This window comes from Alosa sapidissima, chromosome 13 (genome assembly GCF_018492685.1).
Source record: "Alosa sapidissima isolate fAloSap1 chromosome 13, fAloSap1.pri, whole genome shotgun sequence".
NCBI classification, from domain to species: domain Eukaryota; kingdom Metazoa; phylum Chordata; class Actinopteri; order Clupeiformes; family Clupeidae; genus Alosa; species Alosa sapidissima.
Window position 1 is genome coordinate 19766507 of NC_055969.1, and position 12413 is coordinate 19778919.

General features: G+C 42.8%; 1 long non-coding RNA gene across 1 annotated transcript; it reads right to left on the reverse strand.

Annotated features, from left to right (window-relative positions):
* Positions 1-4077: 4077 nt before the first annotated feature.
* On the reverse strand, positions 4078-10218 carry LOC121680338. Its single transcript, XR_006021662.1, has 4 exons — positions 10208-10218; positions 8067-8075; positions 7556-7557; positions 4078-4215 (listed from the first exon to the last, which is right to left on the reverse strand). It is a non-coding gene; the product is annotated as an uncharacterized LOC121680338 (long non-coding RNA).
* Between the last annotated feature and the right edge of the window lie 2195 nt (positions 10219-12413).

Here is a 12413-nt window from a genome sequence, read left to right on the forward strand (position 1 = left end):
ATCTCATACATCAGGTGCACAACACAGTAGGCTGTTTTCCTACTACAAATGCACAAAATACAATTAGCAAATATGAAAGCATAAACAAAGATAACACATTTTACAAGACGCTGCATGCCTCTGCCTCAGGACAGACAGATGAGGAGGCAATATCAAAAGTTAAAGGGATCCCCATGGAAGGAACCGAGTCCTGCCACACATCCTGTTACTTACTGTACCCCCATGGGGAAATGCAAAATGTGTTCTTTTAAAAATGATTGCATGCACATCCCACCTCACTGAGGCCAGGTGCAGGACAAAAAAGGCTTATCAAGGAACTCATGCCTGATGAAGACCCTGGTGGGTCGAAACGTTGCGTTATGTTTTTAACTCAATACATTTACAGTAGTTCTTCTGGGAGATTGCAGTTGAATGGATTCGGGGAAGCATACAACCCTGCTACACGTACGCAAGTGTGTGTGTGTGTGTTGGTGTGTTTATGGGTGTGTATGTGTGTGTGTGTGTGTGTGTTTATGGGTGTGTGTGTGTGTGTGTGTGTGTGTGTGCGTGTGTGTGAGTGGGGAAATTCAGGGAAGCATATTCAACCCTGCTACACGTACGCAAGTGTGTGTGTGTGTGTGTGTTTATGAGTCTGTATGTGTGTGTGTGTGTGGGGGGGGGTTCAGGAAAGCGTATTCAACCCTGCTACACATACGCAAGTGTGGGTTTGTGTTTCCACTGTCTATCTAAGGATTGTAATCTGTATCACACTGTAGGGTGTGATGTGTCCTGCACTGAGGTCTCTGCTTGTCCAAAGGAGTCAAGTCATGCTGCTGATTTCACACACACACACACACACACACACACACACACACACACACACACACACAGGGAGTGAAGAGAACAGACTAAACTCTCAAACAGGAGTTGCACACACACACACACACAGTTTTCAGTGCATTGATCACCACGGAACCCAGTCCACAGCTTTTCTTTGCTTTCTCTCTCTCTCTCTCTCTGTATCTCCCTGTCTCCTCTTTCTGTTTATCTCCCTCTCTACCTCTTTCATTTCCTTGTCTTTCTCTCTCTCTCTCTTCCCCTCTTTCTAATTTCTAAGATTCCCTTGGAAACTAAATGAGCTCTCTTAGCCAGGCTGTTCTCTAATCACCATAATGACAGGCTGTTGAGAGCGACCAAATCCTTTGTGTGTGTGTGTGTGTTTGTTTGTGTGAGAGAGCGCATGCATAACGCTGTATTCAAATCAGTGCCTGATTGCAGCAGTGTCACACAGGAAATATTTCATCTGTGTGTGTTCATTTTCATCTTTCTCTCTCTCTCTCTGTCTCTCTCTGTGTTTTAAAGTCAGTGTGTTTTCATCTGTGTGTATGTGTGTTTTCACAAATTAGTCTGATAACCTAGCAGCAGTGAATTCATGCAGTTTATACCTGTTCTAGTTTGTTTGTATTGAGAAGTCTTAATGAAACACTCATCCACTCAACCCCACCCCTCAACCCCACCCACTCACACACACTACTCGTGTTTACTTTGCACCGGGATCTAAATGTCAACACAGATGCATATATCAACGTACAGTTAAAACAAACATGCCCGAACTCTCACACAGGAACGTGGAAGTGTGGATAAGCATGGACTGCTGTTGTAAGCTTGCACTTGTGTCTGACCTACATCTTATGTGAGTGTGTTTGAGTGTGTGTGTGTGTGTGATAGAAGGAGTGACAGCAAAGCAGGAGGAGTAGACAGAACAGAAAATCACAGTCAGTCAGAGGTTCTTGTGGGAGGAACGAGTGACAGGAAGAGAACAGGAACCAGGAGGAGGAGAGGAGAGGGGGAGGAGATGAGAGAGGAGGTGGAGAAGACATGCAGAGGGGGTGGGAGGTGAGTCTAGTGGGTCTTTGATGACGCAGGTCAGCGCTCTCCTCTGACTCGAGGCATTTAGGGCCCGCTAGTTTCCACACAAAGCCCCAGTGTGCAGGCCGGGGCCAGGCGCTCGCCCAGCTGTCCTCCCAGGCCGGGTGAGCTGATCCTGGGCCTCCCGCTCCCCCTGCCCCCTCCAGCTGTCAGGCTCCTGGAGAAATGGCCGATTCAGGGACAGGACACTGGGGCAGTGTTCAAGGCCAGCGTGGAGATTGATGAGCTGAACAAACACTCACACATAAATATGAAGACAGAAAACACACAGAGAACACACACACACACACTTGGGCACACCCATGTATGTGTACACATGTGTACACATAAACACACACACACACACACACACACACAGACACACGCTGTTATTTTTATAATTGAGAGGAAACTGATTATGAAATATATACACATGTCTGGTCTTCTTTTGAGGATGAAAGCTTGGCTATATATCACAGCATTTCAATACACATCTGTTTTGATTAAAAATAATGAATAAACAAATACTCTTATATTAATCTTCACCACATCGGCCAAATAGAATAACTCTTTGTCTTTGTTTAATAACATCTCACATAGTGCTAGAGTTCATTCGTGATTATGTCTATAATTTAATCTTCATGGGGCGGGCAAAGTTTCTCTAAATATTTGCATGAGAGAAAAGGATCAGTAATGCTGTGAAATATAATCATCTGACCCGAGTAACATTGCTTTACTGTCATCACACACACTGAGAGGAGCTCATTGAGGGAGTCTTCAGTGGCTTGCTGCACAAATGCCACTTGCAGTCAATGCCCAACAACAACAATGACAGACATCACAAATCAAATGCCACCGACCAATCGAGGCTTAGCAACAGCAACAATCGAGGCCTAGCAACAGCAACAACTCAAATCAAAAGGCACAAGGACACTTTCAATAGAGTCCCGAAGTGTGACGTAGCGTTTCCATGACGGTAGAATTACTGGATCTAAACAAACTTTCGAAGTGGCATAAATAGCATTGAATGTAGACATGTGGCATCATTTCTAGCTAATAAAAATAAATATATCCATTTAAAGGTGTTTTACCTGCTAGGCAGCAGCTTATAGCCACATAACACGGATTCCATGGCAGGTGTAATAGAAAGAAAGAAAATTCCAGTGGATATTTCACGTCTTCTCAAAGACTGGTGGCTGTTAAGAGCGACGTTTTTTGCCAAAAAAATAAAGGCAAAACACGTCCGTGAATTTAAGGATTTTAACCGCATGCTGTGAAGTTACATGCAGGTCTCTTTTACGAAGGAAACCCATGCTAAAATAATGGAGAGATAACAATCATGTTTTGGTCCAGTTTGAATTGTGCCACGAATTTTACATATAATGTGTGTGAATTTAAAAGATAATTTTTCACGTCAAGAAAGTACTGTTGTTCGATAGACTTCAAAAGTTATGTTGGTTTTGTGCAAATCTGCTCAGTGGACTACATCTCTCGTCTCGAACGATGTACGTCACCAACGTAATTAAACCATACGATTAGCTGTTATGCTAGTTAACGGTTGCATCTTGCTGCCTGCTATGTCACTTAACAGTATCTAATGTACAGTCTATGGACGAATACAACTTACCTGATGTGTTTAATCCTCTGACTCATGGTATTTTCATCGGCAAGGAAAGCCCAATTAAGACCTGTTGCTGGTATGCTTGTACAATCTAGTGTGGCTGTGAATGGGCTAACGTCACTAGCGCGACTGATGGGTTTGTAGTCGTTGGAATTACGATCTTTCACAATGTTGTAATTCAATAGTTACGAAACAAACTGCAAATGTCTTTACATGAAAAATTGTCTTTAAAATTGACAAACATCATATGGGCAATTCAAGGCACAAGCCAACCGGGACCAGAAAATAAGATAGGTCCCATGGAGGCAAATGGAAGTGGCGTCACTGGGACACTCTATGCAGAGGAAGTAGATTGGGAACCAATTAGAACGTTCAAGCATTGTTTTTGTTTTTATTGTTGAAAGGGTCTATGGACCCTTTCAAGAGAGTTCCATTATCAGCATCATAGTTGGCCCCACAAGACTTCCTTTTTAACATTCCATATGTTATATTAATGTAGAGGAAGTAGATTGGGGCCCAAATAGAACGTTCAAGCATTGTTTTTGTTTTTATTGATGAAAGGGTCTATAAGAAAAACAGAAACAATGTTTGAACGTTCTATTTAGTTCCCAATCTAATTCCGCTTCCACACAAACATATGGAATGTTAAAATGGAAGCCTTGTGGGAACAACTATGATGGTGATAATGGAACTCTCTTGAAAGGGTGCTCCAGGGATTTGGTTTGGGTGGCACAAGTATAAGTATAAGTATACTCTTTTGATCCCGTGAGGGAAATTTGGTCTCTGCATTTATCTCAATCCATGAATTAGTGAAACACACTCAGCACACAGTGAACACACAGTGAGGTGAAGCACACACTAATCTTGGCGCAGTGAGCTGCCTGCAACAACAGCGGCGCTCGGTAGTGATGGGACAACCGACTCTTATACGCAAGTCGGTTCAACCGGACGGTCGTTGGTTGGGCTATTGAGTAAATAGATTCGGTCACCAGTTCGCGCGACGGGGAGGTTATATCGCGCGTTACTTCCCCCGCCATAGTCGCTCCAAGACATGTAGCCTCAAGCTGCAAATGTCATGCTCTCCATGTCTCTGAAATTAGCTGACATACACACTCATATTGACCTACACTAGACTCAAGCACTGCCCATGGTTACATTCGGTCTTGTTCTGTAGTCAGCTGTGCGCGGTCTCCTCGTGAGCCTACCTACCAATATTCACTTCTAACATTTAACTTCACTACCAAGATAACATATGTCATATAATATTTCCCCCCTTTGTAATTTAGGATATGAATTTCAATGAACAATTCCAAGATGCACGAAACATAAAGGCTTTTGGGATCAGTTGATAACTCAACTTACCAAGAACCTAGACACCCGTTTGATTACTCATGCATTAGCACGGTCACGGTCTCTAACCTGTTGTAGCCTACAGTCTCCTCGTGACAGCCTACCTACCAACAAACATCTCATTTGACATAACTACCAAGATAACATGACATGTTTTGTATTTTATATCCATCGGTAATGTAGCCTATGAACCTCTGTGTAGGCTACACAATCACCTAAGATGCACGAGAAATAAATAGGTTTCTGCGATCGGTTGAAACTTGCGATAACACCCGTTTGATTAGACTCCTCGGTTACGGTCTCCTTCAGTAGCCTGGCGCGCGGTCACTTCGTGAACCTATGAAGCCAGCAACATTCACCCCTCTAACATTGAACTTTCTAACAAAGATAACATGACGTGTATTTGTAGGCTATGTAATGAACTTCCCCATCGATATATGAATGGCCATGAACACAAGCATCTACGATGCACTAAAAACAAACAAGGCATGGTTAATAACTTGCCGCGAATCTATACAACCGTTTTGATTACATACTCAGCCTATACCTCGGTTACGGTCTTGTTTAGTAGCCTGATGCGCGGTCTCTTTGTGACAAACAAAGCCAGCAACATTTAACTTTATAACTAGGCTACCCAGATAACGTGTAGCCTATTTGAAGCTTGTGATGTAGGCTACTTCTCCATCAATAATGTGTAAATTGCCATGAACACAATCATCTACGATACTAGAATAAGGTTTGGTTAATAACTAACTTGTCGAGAACCTAGACCGTTTGATAACATTAGACTCACCCTCGATTACGGTCTCGTTCAGCCTGGCACGGTCTTCGTGAGGCTACAAGCCAGCAACATTCACTTCTTTAACATTTAACTTTAAGATAAAATGACGTGTAGGCTAATATGAGATGTAGGCCTACTTCCCCATCGATAATGTGTGAATAGCCACGAATAAATCATCTAGGCTACAATGCACAAGGCTGGAATCAAACCACCTTGTGACAGCCTGCAGCCTACAGTCATTCACTTCTAAGCATTTATTTAACATGACTACTACTAAGGCCTAGCCTATGTGTATTTGTAGGTATGTGATATAAAACTTTCCCATCGATAACATTTCCATGAACATAAGCATCTAGTTTGCACTAGAAAGGCTTATGTGATCGGTTGATTACAACTTGCCGAGAACCTAGTGAACTGTTTGACTCGTTTGGCAGCCACGGTTACGAGGCCCGGAGAACCTAGCGAACTGTTTGACTCGTTTCGCAGCCACGGTTATGAGGCCCAGAGCCATACAGGCTCATCATAGTTTGACTGATTATACTACCACTCCAGTAGAGGCGCCAATACGCGATACGATGAAAGAGTAGCGACGAGAACACTCGAGCACAGCCAATCAAGCCAGTGTTGCTCTTTATGTGAAAACGAATGATGTTAGGAACACTGAGTCGGTTTTTGACGTTTGGCACTCGTTTCTCCCGGCTCAGTGACACGAACCGGGTTATTTAACCGACACTTCGGTCAGTTCGTCAACACTAGCGCTCGGGGAGCAGTGAGGGGTTAGGTGCCTTGCTCAAGGCAAGGTATACATAAACAACTGAGTCGGGAGTTGATTTGGTAGCATTCACATGCAGAGCTGCACTGAATGGACATAGGCATTAATTAACTGCCATCTGATTATGAACCCAAAATATGCCCTCTAAAATTACAATCACAACATGATGCTTCCTGACTCTCTGGACCTCACACTGACACCCAATCAGTCATTAGTGATTAGTGTGTGTGTGTGACCATGGGATGTGTTTTGCTTTTCATCACAGTGTGAATGTGATTCAAGTCACGGAGCAAAACTTTACTGTAAGTTTTCATTTCATTGTTTAATTTAAGTTGCCTATCCAGCCGTGACAAGGCTCTATGCTGCTTTTAAGTACTGTTAAAATGATCATAAATACTTGACGATAAAGACATAAAAGTAAATGATTAAAGTTAGCTTTTATAGAGTTTGAAATAAGAAACTACCGGTATATATATAATTACAATCACAACATGATCTTTCCTGACTCTCTGGAGCCCTGAGCACACTGAGGCCCAATCAACTGTGTGTGTATGTGTGTGTGTTTGTGTGTGTGTGTCTGTGTGTGTGTGTATGTGTGTGTGTGTGTGTGTGTGTGTGTGTGTGTGTGTGTGTGTGTGTGTGTGTGTGTGTGTGTGTGTGAGACCATGGGGTAGCTGATATATGTTTTGCTTTTCAAACCAATTTCATCATAGTGTGAATGTGATTCAAGTCACGGACCACAACTTTAAGTTTTAATTTCGAGGTGAAGTTTTTAAAAAAATGTTTTAAGTGGCCTCTTGTATTCAGCCGTGACAAGGCTCTATGCTGCTTTTAAGTACTTTTCAAATGATCACAAATACTTGACAATAAAGACATAAAAGTAAGTGATTAAAGTTACTAGCTTTTATATTGTTTGAAATACTAATTGAATTACAATTGCACTATTCCATTACCTTCGCAATTGTAGGTTTAATTTTGTAGTCAGCGTGATAGAAGTAAACTATATATTTCTATAGGAATTCATTTGGGGCAGCCGTGGCCCACTGGTTAGCACTCTGGACTTGTAACCGGAGGGTTGCCGGTTCGAGCCCCGACCAGTGGGCCACGGCTGAAGTGCCCTTGAGCAAGGCACCCAACCCCTCACTACTCCCCGAGCGCCGCCATTGTAGCAAGCAGCTCACTGCGCCGGGATTAGTGTATGCTTCACCTCACTGTGTGCTGTTTGTGTTTCACTAATTGGGTTAAATGCAGAGACCAAATTTCCCTCACGGGATCAAAAAAGTATATACTGTATACTTATACTTATACTTATACTGAATTCCATGGGAAAGTAAATTCAGTGGGAAAAATAGAAGGGTAAGAAGTAAAGCTAGTCAGGTTAGCATCTGGCATGTGGACAGCTTTGAACTCACTGATTATGATTACAAAGACAGTGTGTTTCCGTATACGCTAACAGTTACAAAGGCTCCATGAATACAAGGACAGTATGTTTTTATGTGCTAGTTACAAAGGCCCCATGATTACGAGGGTAGTGCGTTTCCGTATGTGTGTGTCTATTGCTACAACCATCTGTACCCTCCTCAGGCCATCCCATGTCAGTGCACGGGCGGGGTTGGACCTGGAGAGGTTAATTGGTAATTGGGTGCACCTGTAACCAGGTGCTGCTATATTAGGGGCTGTCCTCTCTTTCCCATTAGGCACTTTTCTTCTTTCATGCAGACACCTATTTTAATTTTCTCTTGCACTTTTCACTCTCCCTTATTCTATACAGTATCTATCTATGTCTCTCTTTATTTTGTCTACTCATTTAGTCTCTCACATAATGACGCCTACATTGCATCCACACGCACGCCACTCCCATTCATTTTTCCCTAGACATTTTGTATTTGGTAACATCGTTTTGCTTTAGTTACATAAATTATTATTTCCTTTATTATTTGCTTTGAAGCTTGTTGTCCATGTCCCTCTTTATGTTTCGGTCTGGTAACGAGCTGGCCGTATCACTTTGCACTGCAAAGGCCCCATGGTTGCCATGGAGAGAACCTGGAGGTGGACTAGGAGACTGGTCAGGTCTGGCAGGGGCCAGCGTCCGGCAGCAATTAGTGTGTGTGTGTGTGTTTGTGTGGCCTGGTCTGGCAGAGATTAGGGCATGAATGTATCTGTGTGAATTACAGGACAGTAATTCACTAGAGATTTCACACACAGAAAAGTACACACACACACACATACACACAGGCACACACAGACAAACACACACACACACACACAGGAACATAGACATAGACACACACACACACACACAGAAAATTTCAGAGCAGGTGTGGCTCTTTTAGTGGAGATACATTAAGAAAAATCACAGCCGCCTCTCTCCTTATGCATCTCTCCAATAGCATCCTCCACTGCCTAACTCCATAAGATCCCTCAGCATTCATAACCAATCAGCATCCTCCACTGCCTAACTCCATAAGATCCCTCAGCATCCATAACCAATCAGCATCCACTGCCTAACTCCATAAGATCCCTCAGCATCCATAACCAATCAGCATCCTCTACCTAACCCTAATGGATCCCTCTGTGTCCCCAACCAATAGCAGCATCCTAACCCTTTATGACCCCTCTGCATCCCCAACCAATAGCAGCATCCTCTGACTAACCCTTTATGACCCCTCTGCATCCCCAACCAATAGCAGCATCCTGTGCCACTCTCCTCCAGATAAGAGAGGAGCAGCACTCACAACTATCAGAGTTCTATTCATAGAGGGCCACTGCTCTACTTAGTCCAGCACTCTACACTCCTCTGCCTTATGATGTGCAGACTTAGTGTGCAGAGATCCTCTACACACACACACACACACACACACACACACATATAAACACATATAAACACATTCAACACATAAGACAAGCCGACACATTCATACACACACACACACACACACACACACACACACACAAACACACACACACACACACATACGCACACACACGCACACACACACAAATACTGATGCAGATATACTACATCTTCCCCCAAAGCCCAAACCCACCCCCAGTGACCCCACCCCCTGATCCATAAACACTTCCATGGCCAAAGGGAAATATACCGACTGCCGGTACTGTGTGCTGTCAGGAGGGTCATCACCAGACAGCGCTGCGCCTTTGTTTTATGAATGCTGTTTATTTGGTGTGTGAATCAGTGGGATGTGTGTGTGCGCTGAGGGCTCGGGGGACTGGTGAAGCTTCACATTTTCTTACATGCTTTATAGCAAGCAACCTATATGCATGTGTATGTGTGTGTGTGTGCATGCAAGTGTGAGTGTATGTGTGCGTGTGTGTGTGTATGTGTGTGTGTTTGTATGTGTGTGTGTGTGTGTGTGTGTGTGTGATTGTGTGTGTGTGTGTGCACTGGCATCAGCTCCCAGCAAGGGGAGGCCTTTGACATGAAATGAAATCCAGTCATGATTATAAATAACATATTCACAACATTAATATCAAACAGCACCAGTTTGCAAGCCCTGCTAGGGTGTAAAATACTGAAAGTTCAGTAGGGTTGCAATACATCTGAGGCATTCAGACTTGGAGGGTAATATATTTTAAAACTATTTAATATCACTGGGCTATTAAATGAATTTATGTAACTCAGTTAAAAGCTTGATAAATGCATCACCCTCAGGAGTGCCTTAGATTTGTGCAACATTAAAGCAGAAATGAATAGCATATTTAGCAGTATGTTCACTATTCACTAATATTCCTAGTATCATTTCACTTCAATCTTCCACCAAAGATCAAATTCAACCATGTTATCTTTGATATATTGTTACACTTACAGATACAGATATCTTGTGACATGATATCATTACTTGTAGTCTTGACAGCTCAACACATGCTTTATGCCAAGAAACCTTATCTGTATCTGCACAACCAGTTCAGGCTTCAAACATTATAAGACTTACTGTGACAACAACTGATAGTGGGAATATGACACCTTTGCATCACTGAACACAAACTCTCATGATAAGAAAGCCGTGATTGGTCTCCAACATACTCAAATGAATCATTATGAAGAGGATGGAGTGTTATCAGAGGGAAAAAAAGATAAAAATGTGTGTAAAGGTTCCAACAACAGACTGATGGAACATTTATAGCAGGGATTCCCAAACTGTGAGATGAAAAGGGCAATGTCAGAAAGGTGTTAAAAATGATTAATGAATTAATAATGTAATTAATTAATAAATAATAAATAATTTCGAATCGGGTTATAATGATATGGAAATGTGAAATTAAAGAAAATCCTTTGTAAACTCTATAGTAGGCTATGTTTCCATTAAAAAGTGAGCTACCCACAATGCACAGGATTTCCTGCGGGCAGCCAGAATATCTGGCGCGTTAGTTTCGTGGAAATATAGGCTAGGTAGAAGGCTACGCAAACATGGAAAACTGGCTAAAAACAGGGACACTGTCCAAAATGCCTAATTAAAGCGATCGAAGAGGAGAAGCGAGAGAAACAGAGCAGGAGACAGGTAACGATGGGATGGGGGGCAGAATGATGAAGGCGGAGGTGGAGCGCAGGGGGATAAAAGAAAGAACGAGACAGAAAAGACTGTGTGAAGAAAACGAAAGTATGATGAGGCATATAGGCCTCGGCTTCACGTGGATTGGGAGAGAGACTGCCCAAATCCACAGTGCGTGGTTTGCAGTGAGGTGCTATATAACCAGTCTAATGTTATGTGTCGGATGGTGGGGGTACACGAGCCGAGTCAGGATGTAAAAGGTGGTCTGCGGGAAAAAAAGTTTGGGAACCGCTGATTTATAGCATATTGGTAAACACAGTAGTCTGCTCTCACTCTTCCAGCAGAAAGCCTCTGAGCTGCACTTCCAGTCTGTTGTCCAGGTGACCCTTTAGTCTAGTGAACCCTTAATCAGGTGAACCCTTAAACAGGTGAACCCTTAGTCAAGTGACCGTTTAGTCCAGTGAACCCTTAATCAGGTGAACCCTTAAACAGGTGAACCCTTAATCAGGTGAACCCTTAGTCAAGTGAACTCTTAGTCAAGTGAACCCTTAGTTAGGTGAACCCTTAATCAGGTGAAACCTTAAACAGGTGAACCCTTATTCAGGTGAACCCTTAGTTAGGTGAACCCTTAATCAGGTGAACACTTTAACAGCTGAAGCCTTAATCAGGAGAACCCTTAGTCAACCGAACCCTTAATCAGGTGAACCCTTTGGCAGATGAACCCTTAGTCCAGGTGAACCCTTAATCAGATGAACCCTTAATCCAGGTGAACCCTTAATCAGATGAACCCTTAAACAGGTGAACCCTTATTCAGGTGAACCCTTATTCAAGTGAACTCAAGTGCAGCTGTCCACCACCTGCAAAACCTAGGGGGGGGGTAGGGGGTCTTCGGATCTCAATCTTCCAACAAGATCATCCAGATGCCTAAATGGATCTCAGGTTTCCTACACGATCATGCAGATCTCTTTCCAGATGTGGATGATACTGCTCTCCACTGGAACATTTCAACACATTGTCTTCAAGTGTGTGTGTGTGTGTGTGTGTGTGTGTGTGTGTGTGTGTGTGTGTGTGTGTGTGTGTACGATCATGCAGATCACTTTACACTCACTCACTTTACATTTGAAGAGTTCAGATGCAAAACCCTCTAAATCCGTCTGACTACTTTTCTTTTAAATGAGCATTTAAATTCAGGCTCCTATAGGTTTTTGCCTATAAATCGATATTTCAGACCAGGAAGAGAGTGGTATTTAGTGGGTTTAGAAGTTAAATTATTTGATTAGCGTATACTATGTGTGGAGAGCATCCCCTCACCATCTTTATCTCATTTTTGACATAGGTGGCATTTAGAGGCTTTTGCATCTGAACCCTTCATTTACACATATGTCATTTTACAGTGACAGATAGAAAATAAATATGCAAGAGCAGTGCTGAAATGACCTTTATATTTTACATGTATTCATTTAGGAGACCTGATGGCTGAGAAGAGTCTAC